Source organism: Lissotriton vulgaris, chromosome 3_1 (genome assembly GCF_964263255.1).
Source record: "Lissotriton vulgaris chromosome 3_1, aLisVul1.2, whole genome shotgun sequence".
NCBI classification, from domain to species: Eukaryota; Metazoa; Chordata; class Amphibia; order Caudata; family Salamandridae; genus Lissotriton; species Lissotriton vulgaris.
Genome location: NC_141689.1, coordinates 1,675,654,900 through 1,675,681,026, shown reverse-complemented (window position 1 = coordinate 1,675,681,026; position 26,127 = coordinate 1,675,654,900).

The following is a 26,127-nucleotide window of genomic DNA, read 5'->3' as shown; positions in this document are numbered from 1 at the left end:
AAAAAAAATACATTTTCCTCCAATTTTTGTAATGAAAAGGTCTGGAATCTGTGCAGAGCCACAAATTTCCACCCACCCAGCATTCCCCTTAGTCTGCCGATCAAAATGGTACCTTACTTGTGTGGGCAGACCTAGTTCCCGTGATAGGAAATGGCCCAATACACAACTTAGACACCTCAAATTTTTCCAGTCAAAACTGACACTTTCTGAAGGGAAATGGCAGCTTGAGTCTGTGACTCTGTGAACCCTATTCCTACCCCAACTATCCTGCTTCACCATCCTTAGTCCCTAGAGTGGGAAATGCACCTTCATGTTTGCAGAGGCTCCCGGTCTGACTCCCATCACCACAAGCCTTCTGAACACAGAGATATTTGTCCCGGTGGTGGCAGGCCTAGAAGGGCCTCAGAGCCGGGGACTAGATTTTGTTGACTTGCCGCTGTGAGGGGGCGGAGGCGTGGCCTACATCCCGCCGGTGCCCTGCTTCAAGACTGCGTTACGGTAGGAGGCCCCCCACCACCACAAATCTGGCGATTTCAGAGGGATAAAACCTGCTCAAGAACTGCCACCCGTAATAAAATACATAATCCCTGCAGCAGCCGCTCTGTCGATTGTGCCTCTATCGGCCCTGGAGAACACTAGCAGTGAAGTAAGACCCGGAGTGCTGAGTGAAATGGACAAAGCAACTGGGTTTGAGTGAGAGGCCCCCCCCCTCCTCTTCACTGACTGCCCAATCAAGAGGTCAGGCTAAAGTAACCTTGCTCGGAGCCCGGCCAGGGGGTGGTTGTGAGAAGTTAGCCTGGCATATTCTGTCCACTATTCTAGTTGGCACCTTGCACCAGTCCAAATGACCCTTATTGATGGTAGGTTTAAAGACAACCTTTATAGAAAGCTATCCTAGTGGAAGCTGTGGAGAGGAGCCTTCAGACTAAATCTTGAAGGAATGTAAAGTAGCTTGTTTTACCAGTCTACAATATCATGAATGACCAAATGAAAGGAGAACCACACCAGGTACATATAAAATATATATGTATTTATTCTAAACACATCCCTCTCGTCTTTTTATAAGGCTAGAGGCAAAAGTACACAAAGTAAACTTAATTAGCACACAGTAAATTAGCACAGTATACGTTTTGCCCTAGGGGCCTCACAAACCATATACTATGAAAGTGGTATAAATACAGCTGTGAACATAGAGACGGGGCCTAGGGCCTGTAGAACTGCTGGAGCAACCAAGAACCACCCTCTCTAAGGATGCAGGAGAACCAACGAGGGACCCGTGCAGTGTCCCTCGTTGGAGAAGGTTGTGATTAGATTTTTAAGTATTAAGGACACTTAGGAGTGGACTAGGTACAAACCCCTTCAGTACTGGACAGTTCGAAAGTCAAGACCCATGGAAGCACTGAAGTACTCGTGTTACCTCACCCAGGGAAGCCGGGTGCATAGGTTTCTTTCCGTGTCGGTTTTTGTCGTTGTTTCCTATGGAGTGCTGCAAATAAGTGCTGCAGGCGTCCAGATGAAAAGTGTCCGGATGGATCCAAGGGTGGATCAAAGCTCTGAAGAACCTAAAAGCAGAGGGGACAGAGTCTGGGTCACTTGCCAATGACCAGGGAGGCTGTAAGAAGATGCCCACCGATGTCGAGTGATTTCAGGTACAGGAGGTGAAGCTTGACTCTTCAGCTACGAGGACCAGGAGGTGTCGACGACAACCAGGAGCTGGATTTGAGCTGTCCCATGTCGAATTTTGAGTGCTGCAGCGTCGGTATCCGGATTAGACCCAACAAGCCTTGGCAACAACAACCCACGCAGCATGCAGAGATTGGCTTCGGAGCAGACCAGCAAGGTCTGAGGGACTTACCCCTTGGAGGGGTGTCAGGGCACGTCTAAAGCAACTAGGGAAGTCCAAGAAACAAAAGAGTTACCCTTGTGGGGACCCACCAGTCGACGGACCGGGGATCGCGAAGGGGCCTTGAGCAGAAATGCTAGAAGCAGACCCACGGAACACTTGTGGAGTGTAGGCCCACAATCTTCGGTGCAGATGGTGCTTAGGGCTTGGACTACGAGTAGCCAAATGCACAACTTCGGGAAAATCTGGAAGTAGATGCACTAGCAAAAGTGCATGGTGTCCAGCAGTTCCAGTCCCACATCTCTCGTGATGGCTACAGGTCTCAGCTTTCCTGAGATCTTGTGTCAGCCTCTGAGATGTCTGGAAGTCCATGTCCTGTGTCGCAGATTCTTCAGGATCCGGCGGGAGCCTCAAAAATGCAGACTGGCAAGATGCTTCTTTGGTGCCTGTTTGAATAGGGAAGTCACTCCTTGACCCCAAGGGAGATCCTTCCATCTTCTAGTCGAAATAGAATGTCGAAGTTCCAGGATATATGTTGCAGAGTTTCATCAAGGGTAATCTGAAGTCCTAGGGCCTTGGATCCTATACTTACATCAAGTTTAGGGGTTGGACTAGCTCTAAGGTCCCATCTATGGGAGGACCTGGGGAGGGGGCGGTTACACCCCTTCCCTTTTGTCTAGTTTCACGCCAGAGCTGGGGCTGAGTGCCCCAGCAACCGGTTTGAACTGGGGTATGCACAGGGACACCTTGTGTGCCCCAGGCACTGTCTGAAAAGCATTCACCGAATGCACACACCATGCCTCAATACACTAAAGCCTGTCTGGGGAGGTGGTTACACCTCCCTGGTCAGGAAACCTATTGTCCAGGCCTCCCCTGCTGGAGTTTTGTCCATCAGCAGGAGGTCAGACTCGTGTCTGTGGCAGCAGCATCCATTTTGTGATGCTGGGGCTCCTTTAAACTATTACCGATCAGGTAAGTGTGTACATGTCTTCTCCCTCTAGAAGGGTGGAATTCTACCCCCGCCGCCAGGACTGGCAGGGGGGGTAGGATTCCAAAGTGTTTGACAACAAATACAACATGTTTTGATGCAGCCATTCCAAAGTTCGCATTTTCCGCGAGGTTATAATGCGCTTAAGAGTATATGGTATAGCTGTATCACAGAACAGCTATAAGGAAGGGATTCCAAAAGTTGCAGAGGGGCTCAGCTCATGCTTGGGCACCCTCTCACATAAAACCAAGAACTCTGCCTTTAGGATTGTCAAGGCCTGCCACAGGAGTGACTTATAGGTTTAAGTGTGTCTGTATATATAGGTAGATATAGGTATACTATATCTTAGTAAGGGGTACAAGTACCACCTTACCCAGGCTGCAGTAGCAGACCTGTGGTGCCATTTTGGAAGGCTTCCCAGGGGTGGCATAATACATGCTTCAGCCCCTGGTAGGCCTCTGGGGTACCTATGCCCTTGGTACTTAAGGTACCGTATACTAGGGACTCACAAGGGTAACACAGTAACCAATCTGGAGTGTTCCTAATGTAACCAGTCCTAATGTAACGGGACGGAGTACGCGCTGGTGACCGTGTTGGACAATCTTCATTCGCGTGGGTCGACAGTGGTCGGGCAGCCTTTTTAGTGCTGCTCGACATGTCGGCCGCGTTCGACACGGTCTGCCATCGGACCCTTGTCAGGAGACTGGAGGAGTGCGGGGTCACTGAGGGGGCAAGAGATTGGCTGACATCCTATCTTGGTGGCAGGCAACAGTTGGTTTCACTTCCACCATTCAGCTCTGAGCCAAGGAGTGTAGGACAGGGGGTCCCACAGGGCTCGGCCATCAGCCCTATACTCTTTAACTTGTACCTCCGTCCCTTAGTCCAGCTAATAAAATCTTTGGGTGTCTCGGCATTTAATTATGCCGATGACACCCAGCTGGTCTTTTCTTTGGAAGGGAATAATGCGGTCTCGCTGGATACTTTCCATCGCTGCATGGCTGCCACAGCAGACTGGCTACGAGCTAATTCCCTACAATTTAATAGCTCCAAGACGGAGGTACTCCATTGTTCCATCGATCGGATTCCGCAGGCACTCCCTGAGAACTTTTGGCCTAGTACCTTCCTCGAGCCAGTACTGGCGGCGGAATCAGCCCGTAATTTGGGGGTGATTTTTGGCCCTAACCTACAGCTTGACATACACGTCAATAAAACCACTTCTACGTGTACGATGCTGCTGCGCATGCTGCGCAAGGTTTTGCCCCTTCTCCCCGCTCAAGCAAGGCCGGAAGTAGTTCGTGGGACCATATTAAGTCGCCTCGACTACTGCAATGGGCTTCTTTTGGAGGCCCCAAAAAACCTGACCGGTAAGCTACAGCGGGTGCAAAACATGGCCGCCAAACTGGCTCTCTCCCGCCCTAGGTCCAGCTCCTCCACTCTTGCTTTAAGAGACCTACACTGGCTCCCGGTTCATCTGCGGGTACAATAGAAAGCTGCGTGTCTTGTGTTTAAAGCTGTTCACCAACAGGGCCCCATTCCTTTGCAAAAGATGTTTGCATGGTACTCTGCTTCGCTGCCCCTCCGCTCTTCTTCGGTGCATCTTCTTGTAGTTCCGAGGTTTCACAGAGTGAGGATGGGTGGCCGCTCCTTCAGGGTCGCAGCGGCCAAACTTTGGAACTCCCTGCCACTCTCTCTGAGAAGCCACAAGGACTACCTTCCTTTTAGAAAAGCGTTAAAAACCCACCTGTTTCCATAAATGGCCTGAGTTTGTTAAAGTCTATGGTTCTAGACCAAGCGCCAGGATGCCCTTTGGGTGACAGGTTTTGCGCTCTACAAATATACTAAATAAATAAATAAATAAATAAATGCAATCAATTTAGAGAGGAAGCAGCTAGTTTGGGGTGCTGGTTAGCAAGGCCCCAGCCAGACTAAAGCCAATAAATCAGTGAAACACAGCAAAAGGTGGGTGTAACCATAGTAAGCAGAACCTCATCTCCTACAGGGGTAGACACTCTCACATAGCGCTAGGAGAAAAGCAGCTGAAGGAGGTGGCTCCAGGATGGGCCGCAACCGCGCGATCCTGCTGGAAGGGCCAGAACAATCCTTGGCATCTCGAGCCTGCTCTCCCCACGGAAGGTTGCTCCATCGACGCTGGGATATAGTGACGTGTTTCCTGCATAGTACCGTAAGTGCCCCAAATCAGTATTTTCAGCCCCTTACCGCACGGCAACCCAATAAGCCCGAGGGCATTGAGCAACTTTGTTGATCCACGTCTCACAGGCACGACCAGTGGCAGGCGGATGCAGCCTCGTAAATGATGTTGCCCAGCTTCAGGGTCAACTGCAAGACCTGCAAACATTTCACGAAGCCACTGTCCTCAAACTAGATGATTACGAAAGGCGTCTGCACCGAAATAACTTGCGCATTTATGGTTGTGCCGGAGAAGGCAGAGGGGCAGGCCCCTGACCGTTTTGTCGAGGACCTCGTTCTACAATACCTTAAACTGAAGGGCCTAAGTATGTTTATTGTCATCCGAAGGGTGCAAAGGGTCCTTGGTGGTATTCCCAAGCCGGCGGCCCCTTCGCGCCCAATGTTGTCGAGAGTATTAAATTACCGAGACAGAGATGTGATCCTCCAAAACGCTAGAACAGGCACCCACTTCGCTTTGAGAATGCGGATATCTCCTTTTTCCCTGATTTCACACAGCAAGTGCAGCGTCAAAGATGGTCCTTTACAGCAGTGAAACAAAAATTTAGGGACAGGGGTCTGAAATACTCTATGTTATTTACTCCACGTCTACGAGCGGAAGCTGAAGGGAAGGCCTGGTTCTTTGAACAACCGGAGGAGGCAGCAGACTGGCTTGAGTTTCAGATGGAAGGAGCCTCACGTGACCGTACTACTGGAAGTGACCTCACCTCGCAGGCCCACGGCTGAAAGAGATAATTTGGACAAGAGAGACTTCCGGCACCGGTCAGATGTTAAGGTTGGCTGGACAGGTAACGGGTTGGGGTGGGGTTGGACTCCGGGAAGAAGCCTACCCGTTCTTGAGACAACCTTTCTAAACTTTGGTGCGGGACTCCTGTTGGGGACTCTTCGTTCTGTGTGCACCTAAAGGGGGGAGGATGGGAAAACGTGTAGCGACGTCCTTCATTTACTACTAATAGTTATTCGTTAGGGCGACAGGCACTCTGCAAGTTTTATATGGGTAGTTTTAAACTCAGAGTTCAGGGCAGCAGGGAGGGGGGTAGTTGGGTAGAGGAATTGTATTGTTATTGTATTTTGTTTTCCACATCGGTATTTGGATTTCACAGTATCACAGAGGTCTTGGTATTCACGACTGTCTACAGAGTGCAATGGGGGACAAGAATGTTAAAATAATGAGTTTGAATGTGAACAGTCGCGGGAACAAAATTAAACGTGGTGTAGTTCTCTAATACATCAAGAGACAGGCTCCAGATGTTGCCCTGCTCCAAGAGACGCACCTGATCGGGAATCTATGTAAGGCAATGCCCAGAGGAGGGTACAAGATGGTTGCACATTCAGGATTTACTACTGGCTCCAGGGGCGTAGGTATCATGTTGAAGAACACACTTCCCCTTGCCATCGGCTCTACAGTGACATACAGTCGGGGTAGATATGTTGTGGTCTCGGGCACATGGGAGGGCAGGTCCGTTACATTCATGTTCATATATGTCCCTCCAGGTCTGCAGGGTATCACCTTTGTGGACCTGGGCTCAGTCTTGCTCTCTATTCCAGATGGCCTTTTAGTCCTCCGGGAGTGATTTTAGTGCAGCGGTTTCTGGCACCCTAGACAGTAATCCTCCTAGAGACATGGGAACATCTTCTAGATGTCTGCTTGACTTCCTCAAAACCATGGGACTGGTAGATGGGTGTAGAAAATACCACCCAGATCAAATACAATACACCTTTCACTCTGGGCGCACCAACAGCCTCTCCCACCTGGACTATTGCTTGGAACCTGCGGTACACGCCGCCTATATACTTAATCAGACTAAATTGGGAAAAATAGCGCCAATTAACCCCTGGAACCCGTGTGATCCAACATCCACTGAACCCTTAGCAAAGCCACTGACGATTACTTTTCCGATAATGTAGGGTCCGTACCCTTCTCCCAGTCCTTATGGGAAGCGTTCAACCTGGCAATTCGGAGTCAGGCTCTATCAATAATTTCAGGATGGAAGAAAGATAAACAAAAAGAGATCCTTGACACTGAGGCTGAAATTTATAGGCTGGAAAGAGACCTAGAATCCGGAGTGACGTCTGAAAAGCTCCACTTAGTCTGAAACAACATGACTACAAAGCGCTAGTCATGGACAGGGCGAAGACATTGGGTAGGGAACAGCAGGGTAGGATTTATGACCTGGAAGATAAAGCCAGGAAACTCATAGCATGGCTAGACAGGAGGGAGTGGGCAAGCAGACTGGTACCAGGACTCAGGGTTGACGGGGACGTTGTTCTCACAGAACCACAAGACATAGTTGATCGATTCGCCAGCCACTTCCAAACCGTCTACAAGTTAGTCACAACCTGCACTGAAGATGACTCTCAAGAGCTGAATTTTGAAGGTGAAAAGGCAATCTTTTTTTGAAAGTTAAAACGGAATCATTGCAGAATGACCAGCCGTTTTCAGATTTTAAATAAGCTGTGTAATGTCCTGAAGTTGTTGAAGGACTGTCATGATATATAATTGCTGTAGTTACAAAAGTCCTTCCTGATATTGACAACTGCGAAGCCACAAAATTTTTAATTAAAGTTGTCAATTTTGTTCCATCAGGCCTACATTGTTGGAACATTAAAATGACATACTGGCCATAACTTCGTATAATTAACGTGGACAGCATTGCAGACTTACATTGGCTACACTCCATGTTTTGATCGGCTGCTTTTACTAGCTTATTGAAGGATATTGATTTACTGTCAGGCAAAGTTAAATAAATAAACCTTTCTGAGTCTACACTAGTAGTACTTGATAGCCTACAGTTCTCGCAATCATTCTGCCATTGATAAGAAAGGCCAAACAGATAATCTACATCTACACCTTCATCTTGCAATACATCAAGCATGTACATTAAAAACTCCTGACAATCCTGCTGAATATTTTGAGAGAATTGCGTTTGACCTGAACATTTGTCTAACAGATTACGAATTTCAGACACACTTTCTACTCTTGTTCTATCTGCTCTACATTTCTCTAACACAGACTTCAACAAACAGCATAAACCGTGTTCTGAATAGATCACAATCTGTTCTTTTGAAGTCTCTAGTGAAAAGACAACATTAACCACTACATTAGTATAGCAGTTGACACCAGAACTATTTTCAAATTGAAAACCAACAACATCTTCAACAGAATTCATTTTCTTTCTGCTTACAATTTTCGGTTCATCGACTTTTGGTCTTTTTGCTACAACCTCCCTACTATTACTGATATTTCTTCGTTTCCGGCCTACCACACGTTTCTCAAACAAAGGATATTGAGGCAAATGTGGCGCATAATCTCTTCTTAACCTATTGTATTCCTTAACACAATCTAGATCGGCACAAATGTTTGTGACATCACAGTCAATCAAGTACAATCCCGATAAAGTTCTGACTCGTGACAATGCTACATAAGCCATACCCTCCTTGAACACAGAGCTGCCAATATTCACCAAAGCAGTGTCTACACTTAAACCTTGCGATTTATGGATTGTCACCGCATATGCCAAGCAAACAGGAAACTGCTTACGGCGAACATATAAGTCTTTTACAAGCAAAAACCTAGCTGTGCAACGACCAATTAGCTGTACTTCCTCAATGCCATCAAATTTAATTTTTTTTTAAATTCTATTCCATCTTTATTTCTGTATTTCTCAAAATCAACAACATTACCCATTGATCCATTTACCAGACCTCTTTCAACATGTAAATTCCTTCTCAAAATGATACGGCAATTAAGCACACATTCAGAGTCTTTTCAAAACCAGCAGTTTTAGATATAGTCTTCTCTAATGAATCCAATTTAGATTTCAAATTCTCAGACAAAATAATTGTTGCTCCCATATGCTCTATTCTGTCAATAGCTTCCAGTTTCACAATCTCTTGGTTTTCTAAATTCAACACTTTGTTGTTGAAGATGGAACATTCTGCAAGAGGTGGCATCAAACATATTCCAGATTTCTTCTCAGTAATTTTCTGAAAAATATCCTCTGTCAGAACGTCTTCTTCTGGATACAAATTTGATAGTAATCGTGCATGTAAAGCTTCTTTCCCACACTCGGTCACTTTACCAATTCTAACATCTTGTAGAATATTCTTGTAATCTTCATCCTTCGCCTGACGCATATTTTCATGCAGCTCAGCATAATTGAAGTTTAACCATATGTTAACGTTGCCAATGCTCCCTAGGCACTTCCTGGTATCTTCATGCGTAAGCAGTTTAAACACTGGTTGTCCTTTCACTGGTGTCAGCTGCAGAAGATCACCGAAAACAATGATGTGCTTGCCACCAAATAACACATCATACTCTGTTTTAAGAACTTCCTGCATTCTCAAATGCACAAAGGCAAGCATGACATTGGAAACCATGCTTACTTCGTCAATGATAAGAAGTTTCATCTTCTTCAGGACTCTAGATACTTCACAACAAGCATCTCCAGATAACTTGTGGTATTGTAATTTGTTATCATGCTCCACTGGCAGCATCAGTAGCCGATGCAAAGTAATACCTTTAATGTTATGTGCTGCCAGACCAGTTGGAGCGGTCACAACACAAGACAGCGATGACTCAGTCCTTTTCTGCAGATAACATGAAATTGTTTTAATGAGGAAACTTTTTCCAGTTCCTGCTTCTCCACTCACGTACATTCTGACAGGCTTCAACGACGTACATGAGCACTCTTTCTTCTCATGACTTAATCCATGCTCAATTTGTTTGGTAACTTCGTCATATATTTTCCTCTGCTCAACGTTGAGTTGTCTTTCCAAATCTTCTAAGTTAACCGCATCCTCCTGAGCATGTGCCATGGCTCTTTCCACTTCAATCATGGCAGTGGCAGCTTCATTTTCGATAACTGGTCCTCCTAGTGGATCCTGACTCAATGAAACAGAACTCTGACTGTCCTGAGAACTGTCTCTAGCAATCTCAGCTGCAATTGTTTCTTCCTGCTCGATTTCTGCATTCAACATTTCTAGATATTTTGGAAAAACAGGACATTCTATGGACTCCTTAGCTGCATTGAAAGAGTCTTCATAACAGAGGAAATCTCCAAGCAGTTCCTCTTCTGCACGCCAAGGCTTGAAAAGTTGCAAAATAGCTAAATAGAAAAACTATTTTCTTTCTGGAGATTCGCAATTCAATTTTCGATGATTTACCAATTGACATTTTCTTTGCTTGACCAGACATCCCTCACTTCCAATTACAGCATACACTCCTTTATCAATATCTTCTGTGATGTTCCTCTTGAATATCTAATTTTGTAGAACCTCATACAGACAAACATTCTCCAAGTGACTGCTTCTATTTGGATAATATGTATCCAACATGTTGGTCTTCAAAATATCTGTACTGCTTGGCTCCTTCTCCGCCAAATACTCAATTTCCCATACAGGTTTCAGAGCTCGATTACACGTTGCAGCAAGACCAAGACTCGCCCAAATGATACTCCTAGATTTGGCATAGAGACTTGCTGAAGATAACCGGTCAGAACATTCGTAAGCTCCGATTTCTCGATGCAACAACATCTTCAGACTGAAACTGTACAACTTCTTGCTGAGGCTCTTTTCATGGGAAATATCCTCCCACATATCCTTCAGTTCTGTCTTTTCTTTTTTTGTGATGTAAGACGTCACATACCGAGCCACAGCCATACAGTTGTCAGCCACAAACTGTATATCCATGTTAGCATTCCACATGGACAAAATCACTGGGTTGTAGTCAATAATGTACTTGGACTCTTCGTTTCTTTTCAAATTGTATGTGTTTTTGGGTGATTTCCTAGTCACATTATGTCGCAGCGAAGACATCAAATTGTTCACTCTTCCTTTAGATATCACCGATCGTGGAAATCCAAAACGACATTTTGTATAGCACTTGTTCTTGTTTCTGAATTTACGATAACAGTACTTTCCACAACGATGGCTTTGAAACCGTAAAACTTGTTCTCTTAGACTGCGGAAGTTGCCCAAGGACCCAGGGGGTCTATAAATTAGGATGCCCGAAATGTTCTCATGTTGAGTCATTTTTATGCTGAATTCGCCTGCTTCGCTGTCATCAAATTTTGCTGGTTTTGTATAGCACTTGTTCTTGTTTCTGAATTTACGACAACAGTACTTTCCACAACGATGGCTTTGAAACCGTAAAACTTGTTCTCTTAGACTGCGGAAGTTGCCCAAGGACCCAGGGGGTCTATAAATTAGGATGCCCGAGATGTTCTCATGTTGAGTCATTTTTATGCTGAATTCGCCTGCTTCGCTGTCATCAAATTTTGCTGGTTTTAAAACACACTCGAATGGGTGTTTAACGATGATGGCGATACCGCCTCCCCTACCTTTAGTCCTGTCAAGTCTGTGGAGGGTATAGCCTGGAGGGATGGTGTCTACTATGTCTGGATCTGAATGTTCTCCCGACCAGGTCTCCGTCAAGAACAGTATGTGTAAGTCCTCCTCCAGTAAGAGATCCCATAGCTGAAGAGTATGTTTGCTAATGGACCTGCAGTTTAGAAGACCCCCCTTAACACGAGTTGCTTCCGGGTTTTTGGCAGGTGGCGCTAAGCTACTTCCTCTAAATGAGCAAAGGGGGCAAGGACCTAGGTTCTGTGGCTCCATTGTATTATGACAGAGGGTAGGTGTGATGGGACACAGGTCTCTCAGTCTACTGCTAGAATAGCACTGTCGGTGGCGTGTGGGAGATGTAGGGGTTCGGGTCCCTGGTCCCGGTAGGTCGCGGACGGGCGCAGACGGGCTTGCCTTAGGCGCGCCTTCGGCGCGCAAACGGCGCTCCCGCTGCGCTCGTCCGCTGCGCTTCCTCTGGCTGCACATAATATAGTCAGCCCGGGGGGCGTGGCCTGTGGGGGGCGTGGCCAGAGTTCTCGCCAGGAGTGGCGTCGGGGATCGTTGACAGCCGTCGTGTTCTCAGGAACACACTCAACTGTTTAGGTGAGTTTGTCGTTTTAAAAAGTACAAAGTAATCAACAATTTTTAAAATCAGGTGAAACGGCTCCCGGCGTGTGCCTGCGGAGTTCTTGTCAGGGTTGTCTGACAGCGCTCGGTTTTGGCGCTTAAATAGTGTAGCAGGGTTTCCGTTCTCCCACAGAACTGTGCATAGAGATCTAGAACCTCAGTGAGTTAGGATGATCCAAAACTCATCTCAGTGTCAGAAATCCCCTTACCTAGCTAGCTACAGTGTCTCATGGATCATTATGGAATGATCCATGTCTTAGACAAACCAGAACATGATCTTTAGAATACCTCAGGAATCGTGGAACACATGAACACTCTTTCGTTATATAATCATTTCAAACCAAAACTGAGAGTCAAAGAACACAAGTGCAAGTTTGAAATATTTATTATTCAATGCAAAGTTCTCAAACGCAGTATCTTGTATAATAACAAAATGCAGATTATAAAAATCAGAGTCAGCAGCATAGTCACTAATCCATAGTAAGCAAAAGGTGCTAGCATGTTATAATGCAAAATCTATAGAAATCTATAACACCTATATTTCGCGCACCCTATCTAGCATATTATTTTATATCTAAGAAGGTCTCATTCGGGCTTTAGCAGGGCGGCCCCATACCTCTCAATGTCAGTAGGAGCAGATCACATCAACAGCTACCAGCTCTCTTCATGCGCAGCACCAAGTGTCTACGTTCATTCCGTGTAACTCTATCTTAAACCCGCGTAGAGCCCAAAATGTTGGCATCAACATTATTTGTGTTATGTCTAATGTGGTGCGAGGATCAGGCCTCCCAGCAACCTTGTGTTAGGTTAATCTTAGAGTGTGCAGCTCTCAGTGTGCAGACAGTTGTACCAAGCAAAGCTGATAGCATAGAAATAACATATTATTCTCAAATAAACCACCTCACCGCTTCTAGGGTGAAAGCGACAACAACAAGTATGTGTCGTGTGCAAAACTGAAGCCGAAGGAAAAAAGGCTGTTTAAACATGTAATGCACTCATGCTAACTTAACGCAATATATGTAACGAAGTATCCATATGACACCCCCCCATTGGTCCGAGCACCGTCAAACATAAGGGAAAAGGCAATACTAAATCAGATACAAAAATTGAAAGCAAAGTTCAATAATCTTGAGCTAAAATAAGCTAAAAATGTGTATGAATGAATATGTATGAATGCCTACAGTGGCCTCAAGTCTAAAAATAAAAACAAAACTTTCGAACTAAAAGTTATCCGCCAGGTCTCAAAAATATGAAATGTAGGACCAGGCCGCATCAATTCAAATGTCTGTAAGAGAAAAAACAAGGCACTTATCCGATATCCAAAGTCATGTGCCACATTGACGTTATCCTCAGTGACATCACGTGATTGAACTCTCCATCAGCTGAACACAGTCCATCCCTCCAATTCAGCGAGGGGAAAGTCATATTTCACAACACAGCACTCCTCCCAGGCATGTCATGATTGGAAAGTATATGCAAAGAAAGTTGCAACAGCCTCCAGTATGAAATCACTGCCATCATCCGAAAATAGTTCAGCAATCCAATTCAGCAATGGGAAAGAACATACGTGCTCCTCCAGCATCGGATCCTCCTGTAACGTCAGAGGACAACTCGGTGGGTTCACCAGATCGCTGTGTGTCAGAAAGGCATCCGCCGCTGCAGAGATTTCCCATTGGCCCAGAACTCCATTTATCGCTGCCAAGGCCATAACTCTTTCGCCAGAACAGATCAGCTCGTGAGCCACCACGGGACGCATTAGCTGATCAAAATCGACGTCAGGAGCAGTCCTCAAGCATAGGCACAAATCAATGGCCCAATCGAACTCGCAGCTCAGGCAGTGAAACACAGGTTGGACACACGTGAAGTCGGTGAACCGAAATGACAATCTATAGGCCGTGCTTAATGCTGCAAGCGGCAATGTTCCATAGTAATTGAGCATCCGATTACGGCACAGTGTCAGGAGGCGTTGAACGGCTTCTTGTGCAGGATGGGCATCCATGTTTTATGAAGAAAAACACCAATAAAATGCCAGCGGCTACAGCCAGCAACACAGGTAGTCCGCCAAACAAACTCGAAAAAATAGAGTGGAAAAACGTGGGAATGATACCAAAAACTTTTTCAAACGTAGTCACGAGGCCACTGCTTACTAATTTAAAAAAATGTGCAAGCCCAGTCGTTGAAGAAGCATTAAAAATCTGGTGCACCAGCTCACAGAAATGAAACGGCAAATCAGTATTTAAAAGCGCCTGCACCTCTGTGCGGGTGTTAGCTATGTGAAGGACATAAGTTTCCCGGGCCAAACTCAGGGTCACTTGTTTTTGAGACAAAAGGGCCCTTATTCTGCTTAAACCATTGAATTTTGCTTCCAAGGTTGGAATCCGTGGCCAGATGGAGACATCTGAAGAACCATGCGTGGGTGGGTATAGAACATTCTTGCAACACACCACACGCTCTGATACAGTTACCACATAAGCCACACCAATTAATAACCCACAACATACTTCGTTGTTTAAAAGCAAATAACTACCATTAGTCAATAATGTAAATGTGGGAACTACTGCTGGAACTGGCGTGCCTTTTAAAACACATGCTAAATTTGTCCGGTCCTGATTACAAGAACCGTGTAACTGAATGTGTCTGCATATTAATGAATGGTCAGGTGACTGTGTGCATTCCTCACCATTAAGATTCACTTCTTTCCCATCCTTCAGACATCTGTATGTGTATGGTAATGACCATGCCTCATGTAGGAATGCATTGCCTAGTGGTTCATATCGTCCTATAGCAATATACCGCATACAGTTAGTAAATTTATATAAGGGAAATGGTAATGTAATTAATCCATGAATAAGCCACGTGGCAGTAGTGGTTTCAGCAACAGAGAAAGGCAAGGATTCTAGCTTCTCAATATGTAACATAGAAAATGAAGCATCACGCATTGAAAGCATGCGCTGTTTTTCAGTCAGATTAAAAGGGGCGAAAAGGGATGAAACGTTCAATGAGGTCCAGGGAACTCGACCAGCCTTAAGTGTCTGTAAGGTCCAGGCAAACTGCATTACAGAACGCAATTGATTCTGACCATGGTATAACGTGGACACTCCATCATGTACAATATCAACAACAGAAGAAACAATATTATCCAATGTGTAAATTCTGGAAGAAAGCATGTTAATACTGTTATCGACCACTGCAAGCACTTTTTCCAAATTTGCTTGATCAATAGCCCTCAGGCGTTTAGCTGCCTCAACTTGTGAAAATTTCCAAATTTCATTGTAAACAGCATAAATAAAGCGTTTAGATCTACCCCTAGCCAGGCCTTTTATAAAATCATTCAGCTCTATATTTTCATTCAAACGTGACAGATGCAGTTTTACTGCAGCCAAAGTGGAATGTTGTAACCAGTTCTGACACAATTTGCCTACTGAATAAGTAGTAACCATGTGATCTGTATAAAAACGGGGATCTGGCCTGATGTGTTTAAAACCTTCAGCCAAACCCAAAAAACGACGTTGGCAAGAATCAGAGCTTTTTTGCCATAAAAGCCACCCCTCCGGATCAAAACTGGAAATATTAAAGGAGGAATTGTGCAATAGGTCTCGCATCTCACTGATGGATAATGTGGTGAAATTATTCCAACCTGAATATTCTTCCAAATCAGGGATGGTCGGTTCGTTTAATTTTTTAGATGTAGCCAATCCAAAACATGTTGTCTGGGAAATAGTAGAATTTAAAAACAACATGTGATTCGGGATGAGACATGCACGATGCAAAGCCTCAGTGCCTTGTACCTGCCAATCTTTGGTACCCCAAACCGATTTAAGGTCAATAGCTTCCTTCCATAACTCATAGCCATCTACAGCTAACCTGTCTAGAAAGGACTTTGAATACAGCAATTTTGTATCGGTAAGTCTGACTTTGGACATGAATTTCTGTTTCACTTTAAAATAAAACGACTCAGGATTTGATTGATTAAAATCTGTAAAATATAAGTATTTTCCCAGGAAAGTACTCGAGCTCCCTTGCAAAGGCGCAGGACAATGTTCCCACTGTGTGTAGTTTACCGGAACCCTCACGGAACTCGTTTTGTGTAAGAAATGATTCCCATAATGTTGATAGCAAAACAAATCACCATAATTAACAGAATCCAAGTACAAATCCTCAGCATCAAAGGCCGCATAATATTTCAAATCAGAGAACAATGCTTCTACGGCCTGAAGATCCCAATCATCAGAACGAATATTTTGCTTAATCACATCTCCCATGTTTACTCTAAGCACATTAGGAACATTAATAACTTCTGTGGGGCCATGTATCTGAAACCTAACCGCATCCCACACAATCCCATCAAGGACAGGCCAAGCAGTAATCTCTACTGAATGTAAGTCTCTCTTTAGTCTGTGTGCTGAATGTGAGGAGGAAAGAGGGGCCAATGTTCCATTAAGGTACCGAATTCCTGTTCTTTCTTTCACATAATGGCCATCGATCAGGCGAAAAAAATAAAACACAAAACCAATTGACATAAAAAGATAAAATGAAAATAGTATCAGCCAAATGTATGTCCAAGGTGGAATCAGAAAATGTTTTTTAAACAACGTGGCATATTTTGCAATAGTCGATGGTTTCTTTGAAAGTTCCGAAACAGAGTCAAAAGAGAATCTGGACTGGTTAGCCAAACGAGGTTGTAAATCGGACATAGATAAATCAGCAGGATCTGCATAGGTCAGCTCATCAATGTTAGTAATAGGAATAGTATTTAATAAAGGACTGGACATAGCAGACATCTCGAGGGACACCTCCTGATCTGCACCAGATGTAATAGCCAGCACAGAGTGCCTCACCATGGAAGGACAGGATACAGCCGGTGTCATGCTATGAAGAATCGGCCACCCTGTGTGTCTTGACATTGTCAATAGAAATAAATCTGTTTTCTTTACGACCTGGAAGTGGTGGTAAAATGACTGTTCTTGTGCCCTTCACTCCAAGAACCCGAACTGGTGCACGATATGAGGGACCAAACTCTTTCTTGTTATCGATCTTCTCTCGAACCAGTTCTCCAACTTGGGGTAGCCAGCCAACTACCGGGATCTGCAACGCATCATCCGACGTGGAGGGCAAGTGTTTCTTTGCAAGACTGTCTCTGGTCTTTTGTAGATCCTGTAAAACATTGCAATGTTCATCTACGTCAAAGGCCGCGGCCTGGGCCTGGCAGTCTGCACCATCAAGGTCAGGTACGTACATCTTGATACCAAAGAGCATTTCGTATGGGGTCCGCCCACCCAGAGACCTTCTAGGGAGATTATTAAGCGCACGCTGCACGCCATAGAGGTGGGTCAGCCAGTTTCTACCAGTGCCTATAACACGGGCTGTCAAAGATTGCTTTAAGTCGCGGTTCATTCTTTCTACTACAGAATTGCCCTCAGGCCTGTAGGGACTTGAAAACTTCACCTGTACTCCCAACGAAACCAGAGCATCCTTATATGCCTTAGAGGCGAAAGCCGGACCCTGGTCCGAATGGAAAGCACCACAAGCAAAGATTCCCACAAAGACACGCAAATCCTTAATGACAGTTCGCGAATCAGCGCTTCGATGCGGCCATACCCATACAAAGCGTGTGCATGAGTCAACTGCTACTAAGATGTATTTATACGCAGTATCAGAAGAAAAAGGACCGCAGTGATCCAAATAAACACAACCAAGTGGTTTATTAGAGATGTACAACTGTGTCTGAGGCGGACGCGCAGCAGCAGAAGGCTTGATCTGCTGACAAATGTCACACATAAGGACATAATCGCGCGTCTGTTTGTACAGTCCCCGCCACCAGAACCTCTGTTGTAGCTGAGATACAGTGGCTGAGACGCCCGCATGCGCAGACGCCACACCTTCATGAGCCGCTGTAATCAGAGAAGCTCTGCGATCCGAGTTGGGAACTAGACGCTCTCCAACTTCAGGAATTTTCACATAAGGAACCTTATCGGGACTTAAGTGGTATGTGTACTTCGAAGGGAACCCCGCAGGATATTTACCTCCCTTCTCTGTGGCAGCAACAGCCGCCAAGATGTCATCATCTATTTTGCTTTTGGACCTCGTGACTGCTGCAACCAAGTATTTCGATACCGCAGACTTCGCTGCCTCATCAGCAAGCGAATTACCAACAGCGTGGACCCCCACGCGCTGGTGGCCGAGAGTATGAATCACAAACGCGAGCGGCAGTTTCTCTTTAAGTTCCGCCACTCGGACCCAGATCATTTTATGTTTTATTGTGCTACCCTTGGAATCACGAAAATCATTCTGAATCCAAAAGAACAAGTTCTCATTGTAAGACTGGACACAGTAGTAAGAATCACTTACGATTAAAGTCGTCACACAAGGATCAGCGTACTCCAATGCGAGCATAAGAGCACGAAGCTCTGCTAATTGTGCGGTGCAGTCTCCTAGTGTTTGCGTGTGCACGACACTGGACTTGAACTCATCGTTCACCATGGCACCGACCACAATGGCGCAAGCGGAAACATAGGCATGTTTAGAGCCATGCGCAACCTGCGCCGAACCATCCGTGTAAATGATACAATGGAAATCCTCCAACGGCCGCATTGCTAAAGGAGCAGGATGAACAAATTCATACTGTAAATACTCCTGCGACCGTAAAGCGGCGTCAAAAATAAACGTGACATCCTGAGATGTCAAGGATGTAGCCCACTGAATCCACCGAGGGTGCAAAGCTTTAGAATTCGGTACACTGGCTTTCGTGACCGCCTCCAAGGCAGGACACGGGGTAACAACCAACATGCGCTTTCCCTGCGACAGGGCACGTTTGTTTAAGAATTGCCATCTGCACAGCCGTTAAAACTTTCTCCACAGTGGAAAAACGCAGTTCAGCCGAAGTGTACAAGTGTGACTTGTAAGCAATAGGTACAGTATCCCCCTCATTAAAAGTCAGGTACGTGAAACCCACCGTCCCAGGGATAATTCTTATCACCAGGTTGGTCTGGTTATCACGGGTCTGTAAGTAGTCAGAAGTGAGCAAATCAGCCTGCAAAGACTGCAGAATGGCTGAATGCTCAGGCAGCCAGCATGATTTGGAAAAAGATGGTTGTACCAAGGCATATAAAGGCTTGATACGCTGGGCATATTCCGGAATGTATGTCCTCCCGAAATTTAAAAAACCCAGTAAAGACTGTAATTTTTTCAGCGTTGTCGGAGAGCGCAACTGCGCGCACTTCTCCAGGAAGTGAGGAGCCAATCCCTTTCCTTCATGGTTAAATTCATAACCTAGAAACAACACTGTGTACTCCGCAATGTGTGATTTTGCAAAGTTAAACTTGTAACCCATGTCTGCAAAGTTACAAATTATGCTGTTTACTCGACACAGATGCACCCAAAGTTCGTCGTCTGTGAGATAAATGTCATCCACATACGAACATGCAACTGGATCGAAACTCTCCAAAAGAGAGACTATGCGGGCGGAAAACACTCCAGGACTATTTTTATATCCCATTGGGAGTCGTTTAAACATTTTTTGTACGCCGCCGCACGTAAAACTGGTCCATTGGGAACTTAGACCATCTAATCTATGTGCATAAAAACCATTGGAAATGTCAAGCGTGGTTTTGAACCGTTTACGCTCAAGACTATTTACTAGGGCAGAGCCGTGAGTATTCTGTACTGCACAGTTACGGCAATGCGAGTTCAAATGCCGGTAATCCAAAACCAGACGATATGAGCCGTCCGGCTTGTTAACAGTAAAAAGGGGATTATTCATTGGTGACACACACGTTTCAATTACACCTTGATATTCCAATTGTTCAAGGATAGCCGCGACCGAAGCTTTAGCTTCACGCCGTATGGGATACTGGGGTTGTGGCTGCGGCTGTGACCGTAAAGGAATCTCATGGCTAGGGGACAATTTATCCCAGCCACACTGATTTCGGTAAACAGCCGGCGCAAGCGCCAGAGCCCACTCTTCTGCAAAATGCAGCGCTTCCACTCTCGATACAGTGTGCGCGAAACTGGGGAGGATTACCTCCTCCCCTCGCGGAGCTGCGAGAACAAAAGGTGGGGGCCAGTCAGCCTCCGAAAGCAAAATGTCATACGTATCCGAAAGATTCTCCCAAAATACCCCTTTTACAGTTCGCTGCATGTCACCTTCAATTAACAGGACAATTTCAAAAAGTCTTTCAGGGGGAGCAACATGTGTATCAGCTGTTTCAATCACAATAAAAGTCTCAGTCGCTGTCACCTTCAACAGTGGACGGAGGGCCTCTCTCACTATGGTAATCTCCGCCGCGCTGTCCAGCAAGGTCAGAGCCCACGTCAGATTCCGAAGCCGCGTTCTCACTATCTGGGGCATATCGATGCGCCGTTAAGGCTGCGACTTTCTTCTTGGCAAACTGCGGTCTCTTTGGCGTAGAGTCGTCCCGCTGATCCCCTTCACTTCGCGTGCGGGGCTGGCCACGTCCTTGCTGGCCACCCCTGCCCCTGCCGCCCCCTCCACCACCGGTTGACGGAGCCGATGAGTCCTGAAAGGAATGAGGAGAGCGTTGGTCAGAAGCCTGAAATCTCTCAGGCGATTTAATCGTCGCGCGATCGCGCAAATCATAAACTCGATCTGACTGCGCAGGCTGCGAAGGCGTAGGACTAGAAACCTGTGTCTGCTGTTGTTGTTGCTTACCCCGATTCTGCTTTTTAGGCCAATTTTGTTTTTTGGACTTGGGTTGTCCACCCGTTTCCGAAGACTGTCCCTGGGGCTGCTTCCTCTCTTTTTCAGAAAAAGCTTTTAAACCCTTAGAAGTGCGGCCAACCATTTTATAAGCCGCCACAATAATTCTTGCCAGCTGACGGGGTTTCTCGGCCTCGGGAATTAACGCCAGAGCATTGGCCACCTGAAAGTTCACTGCATCCCCCTTGACATTTGCAAGGATAAGACCGCAAACCGTCTCAAACGAGCCGCTCAGGCGCATACCCAATTCAACCGCCGACTCTGGTCCGTGATCATCCTGAACACGTTTAAGGACCTCAGAAAGGTTTGACACAGACGGGGTGCCGTAGCACCTCGAGTAAACCGCTGCAAAAGTCTTACCCCATGTTTCACAGTCAGCAAGTTCAGGGGCTAAATCTTTCGGTAAACTAAGCGTAAGAATCCGGTGTTTTTCACCCGGAGTCGTATTAGGAAACACAGCCTCCAGCTGGTCGAATTTCTCGGCAAGGCAGTAAGGAAAATCATCCTTATTCTCTGGCTTTCTGCCCATAACGGAATTCACCAAGACAGGACTGATTTTCAAACCAGCCTGTTCCGCTCGAAGCTGCACACCTGCGGGGGCTGCGCCATGAATATTACGACCAATGTAATGAACAAGCGCTCTAATCACTCCAACCGCGACATCATGAAGACGCCGCAGGTCACCCACATTACAAGTGGCGCGATTAGGATGAGGAGTAAATCCACCCAAAGCGGGCCAATTTGTGCCCGGAATGGACAAAGGACCTAACCTCGGAGCCGTTAAAGAATGGGGTAGGGCGCCACCAAACCAAACTCCGTGCTGCCAAGCGTCGATAGGTACTTCCAGTGCCCTGTACGGAGCATAAGCCGCCGGTACATCCGAGGCAGTGTATGAATGGAAGACACCCGAATTAGCGTCCACTGCCGGAAATGTTACCCAGGAATAAAACAATTCGTACGGGTACGCATGTTCCGCACTCACCACTAGAACCACAGCTAAGCCTTCCGCAAGTACATTATATGCCCGCAAGTGGTCGCGAACCGCGACGCGGCTATGCTGCGCTATGTCCACGGACATGTTAGCACAGGAAGTGAAAAGAGACAAAGAGCAGTATGTAGCACAACTGGGTAGTAATTCAAAGAAACCGTTTTTAGAAAAATTCAAGCTTGAAAAGACCTATTTCAAAAATAGGTAGGTTTTTCCGACACCACCGTTTACCGGAAACGGGAATGAAGGTGTCAAGGTTTGAATGATATACTACTCGAGTGTCATGAAATAAGGCCAACCAAACCGTTGGGCGCCATGTAGCAGGGTTTCCGTTCTCCCACAGAACTGTGCATAGAGATCTAGAACCTCAGTGAGTTAGGATGATCCAAAACTCATCTCAGTGTCAGAAATCCCCTTACCTAGCTAGCTACAGTGTCTCATGGATCATTATGGAATGATCCATGTCTTAGACAAACCAGAACATGATCTTTAGAATACCTCAGGAATCGTGGAACACATAAACACTCTTTCGTTATATAATCATTTCAAACCAAAACTGAGAGTCAAAGAACACAAGTGCAAGTTTGAAATATTTATTATTCAATGCAAAGTTCTCAAACGCAGTATCTTGTATAATACCAAAATGCAGATTATAAATATCAGAGTCAGCAGCATAGTCACTAATCCATAGTAAGCAAAAGGTGCTAGCATGTTATAATGCAAAATCTATAGAAATCTATAACACCTATATTTCGCGCACCCTATCTAGCATATTATTTTATATCTAAGAAGGTCTCATTCGGGCTTTAGCAGGGCGGCCCCATACCTCTCAATGTCAGTAGGAGCAGATCACATCAACAGCTACCAGCTCTCTTCATGCGCAGCACCAAGTGTCTACGTTCATTCCGTGTAACTCTATCTTAAACCCGCGTAGAGCCCAAAATGTTGGCATCAACATTATTTGTGTTATGTCTAATGTGGTGCGAGGATCAGGCCTCCCAGCAACCTTGTGTTAGGTTAATCTTAGAGTGTGCAGCTCTCAGTGTGCAGACAGTTGTACCAAGCAAAGCTGATAGCATAGAAATAACATATTATTCTCAAATAAACCACCTCACCGCTTCTAGGGTGAAAGCGACAACAACAAGTATGTGTCGTGTGCAAAACTGAAGCCGAAGGAAAAAAGGCTGTTTAAACATGTAATGCACTCATGCTAACTTAACGCAATATATGTAACGAAGTATCCATATGACAATAGTAGCCCGGGGGGCGTGGCCTGTGGGGGGCGTGGCCGGAATTCTCGCCAGGAGTGGCGTCGGGGATCGTTGCAGCCGTCGTGTTCTCAGGAACACACTCGACTGTTTAGGTGAGTTTGTCGTTTTAAAAAGTACAAAGTAATCAACAATTTTTAAAATCAGGTGAAACGGCTCCCGGCGTGTGCCTGCGGAGTTCTTGTCAGGGTTGTCTGACAGCGCTCGGTTTTGGCGCTTAAATAGTAACCCGGGGGGCGTGGCCGGAATTCTCGCCAGGAGTGGCGTCGGGGATCGTTGCAGCCGTCGTGTTCTCAGGAACACACTCGACTGTTTAGGTGAGTTTGTCGTTTTAAAAAGTACAAAGTAATCAACAATTTTTAAAATCAGGTGAAACGGCTCCCGGCGTGTGCCTGCGGAGTTCTTGTCAGGGTTGTCTGACAGCGCTCGGTTTTAGCGCTTAAATAGTAGCCCGGGGGGCGTGGCCTGTGGGGGCGTGGCCGGAATTCTCACCAGGAGTGGCGTCGGGGATCGTTGCAGCCGTCGTGTTCTCAGGAACACACTCGACTGTTTAGGTGAGTTTGTCGTTTTAAAAAGTACAAAGTAATCAACAATTTTTAAAATCAGGTGAAACGGCTCCCGGCGTGTGCCTGCGGAGTTCTTGTCAGGGTTGTCTGACAGCGCTCGGTTTTGGCGCTTAAATAGTAGCCCGGGGGCGTGGCCTGTGGGGGGCGTGGCCGGAATTCTCGCCAGGAGTGGCGTCGGGGATCGTTGCAGCCGTCGTGTTCTCAGGAGCACACTCGACTGTTTAGGTGAGTTTGTCGTTTTAAAAAGTACAAAGTAATCAACAATTTTTAAAATCAGGTGAAACGGCTCCCGGCGTGTGCCTGCGGAGTTCTTGTCAGGGTTGCATACATTCACTGGATCCAAAGAGCACAGTTCTCCGGGTGTTGTGAATTCAATATTTTCAATGTTTCCATTTGCCTCTCATAGAAATTCAAGTAAGTCTTCCCAGCCATACTCAGCACAGCTGAGAGTGAGGAACCATGTGGGAGTTCCTAAGTTCCTCAGCATACATTTTAAGTCACCATGACGACGGTACCAATACTCATTAGTACCACGCTGACATGCCATCAGATTAATCAGGTGAGAATCCAAAATACTGTCTTGCACATTGACTTTATCCATAAAGTCCCTTGCTGAGATATTTCGCAGTTGTACACCACTTTTCAGGATGTGATTCACTGCATAAGACAGTCCAGACAGATCACTTTCAAACAATAGATGAAACAAATAGGGAATGCATTGACGAAACCTAGGATCTTCTGCATACAATCGTAAAGTCCGGTATTCAGAAGCAGGAATTTGATCAGGTCGCTCATCATATCGTCCTCCTCGACCTGTGGGAAATAACTGTGGAAAACACCCAGCTTCCAAACTTTCCTCCCAAACACTAATGGGACTCCCTTTGGCTTGTTTCATTTGAAACAATTCAATTGCATTCCCCATGACTTCCTTGGAATGCAAAGGATGAACACTATAATGTTCATACATTCCTTCATTTTTAGAAGCTTCTACTTTCTCAATTTGCCCAGCACACAATTCGCTGTCCTCTTCTTCACTTACTTCCTCTTCTGCAGTACATACATTCTTGTAGTACTCATTATTTTTTATCAAATACAATGTTGCCTTTTTGACTTTCCTAACATCCACTAAATCTTGCCAGATTTTCTTACTCTTTGTCGGAACCCCATTAACTAGGATAACTAGAGGTTCCTCTTCCACTTTCTCTACTCCAATTGTAATAATGTTTTTCTTCAAATCTAAAGGCAAATAAACAACTCTTCCCTTTAATCCTCTCTGTAAATCTGATGGAGGCAATTTCCCTGTCTTTGGCTCCATTCGTACAATAGCCTGAAAGGGATGGACACTTTGAATCAAAACAGATTCATAAGTATTTAAATCCTTCAATTCAGAAGGAATGTCAACCAATTCCAGATTATTATGAACCGCTCTAGCAGGCATCCGGTTTTGGTTTAATTTCTTTAAACAATAAGTACACATACGTTGGTCTGATCCCAAATCAAAACGATTTTCTACCATCAAGTATGTGGCAAAATCCTTCCATTTACTATTGTTTTCCATTTCACTTTTTGCATATAAATCCACTAACTTAGTCTGATTCTTATAATAAGTCCGTCGACAACACACACAAGTGAAATTAGGCCTCTCACTTGATTTCACCTGAAAGTTGAAAATTTCCTTGTGAAACTTATCTATATTAGAAATCAGTACACTCTCTTCCACATTACCTTCTTCTACTGGGTCAATTTCAACATTGTTCTCTTCACCAGCAAAGTAACATAACTCAATTTCTTTACAAATATTCTTCACATCTACTTCAGAACCATGCAAAAGAGCAGTGCTTAATTGTTTAAGCATAATTGCTGGACTCTTAGCATAATACAACATTCTAACTAATTTCCTCACTTTATTATGATGCACTGCTAGTATCCTGAAATGATGAAAAACACTCTGGCATACTCTCCTGGAAAGACAAGCCAGTGAATGACCACGCAAACCTGTCACTTCTCTCACTCTGCAAGGATCTAATTCTTGCAACAACTTCATTTTCTGTTTTAAACTTTTCTTATTAAATGTACGAACAAAATCACAAAGCAAATTGATGGAATCCTGTCGCACACTGCCAATAGAACTACACTTCCAGATGTACACTGGTCCCTTAGGACGTCTCCCTAAAACCTCATCACCTAACACCTCTTCTGCATCTGCAGACACAAGTTTTTCTTTTTCAACCGGACAACCATCTTTTACCTCATATGCCCGACCGCTGGTGTCAACTGCATGCACCAAATCATTGTCCTGGAAGTAACTCTCCTCATTGAAAAATGCCTCACAACTTGAACTATGCATCCATTCTCCTGAGAAAACTTCACAAAAATTACTTCTATTAACTACTCTCTTCCATCTACTATTTGATTTGAAATCATAAATTACCTTGTTTAGTTTCCTAATTCTATTGATTACCAAAATAAATAACTTTCGCTTAATTTCGAAAGCCTGATCAATAATTTCCTCTACATTTTTCTTTCTCTTATAAAAAGCCACTTTCTGTTGAACTTTCTTAAATTTTTTTAACAAATTGCC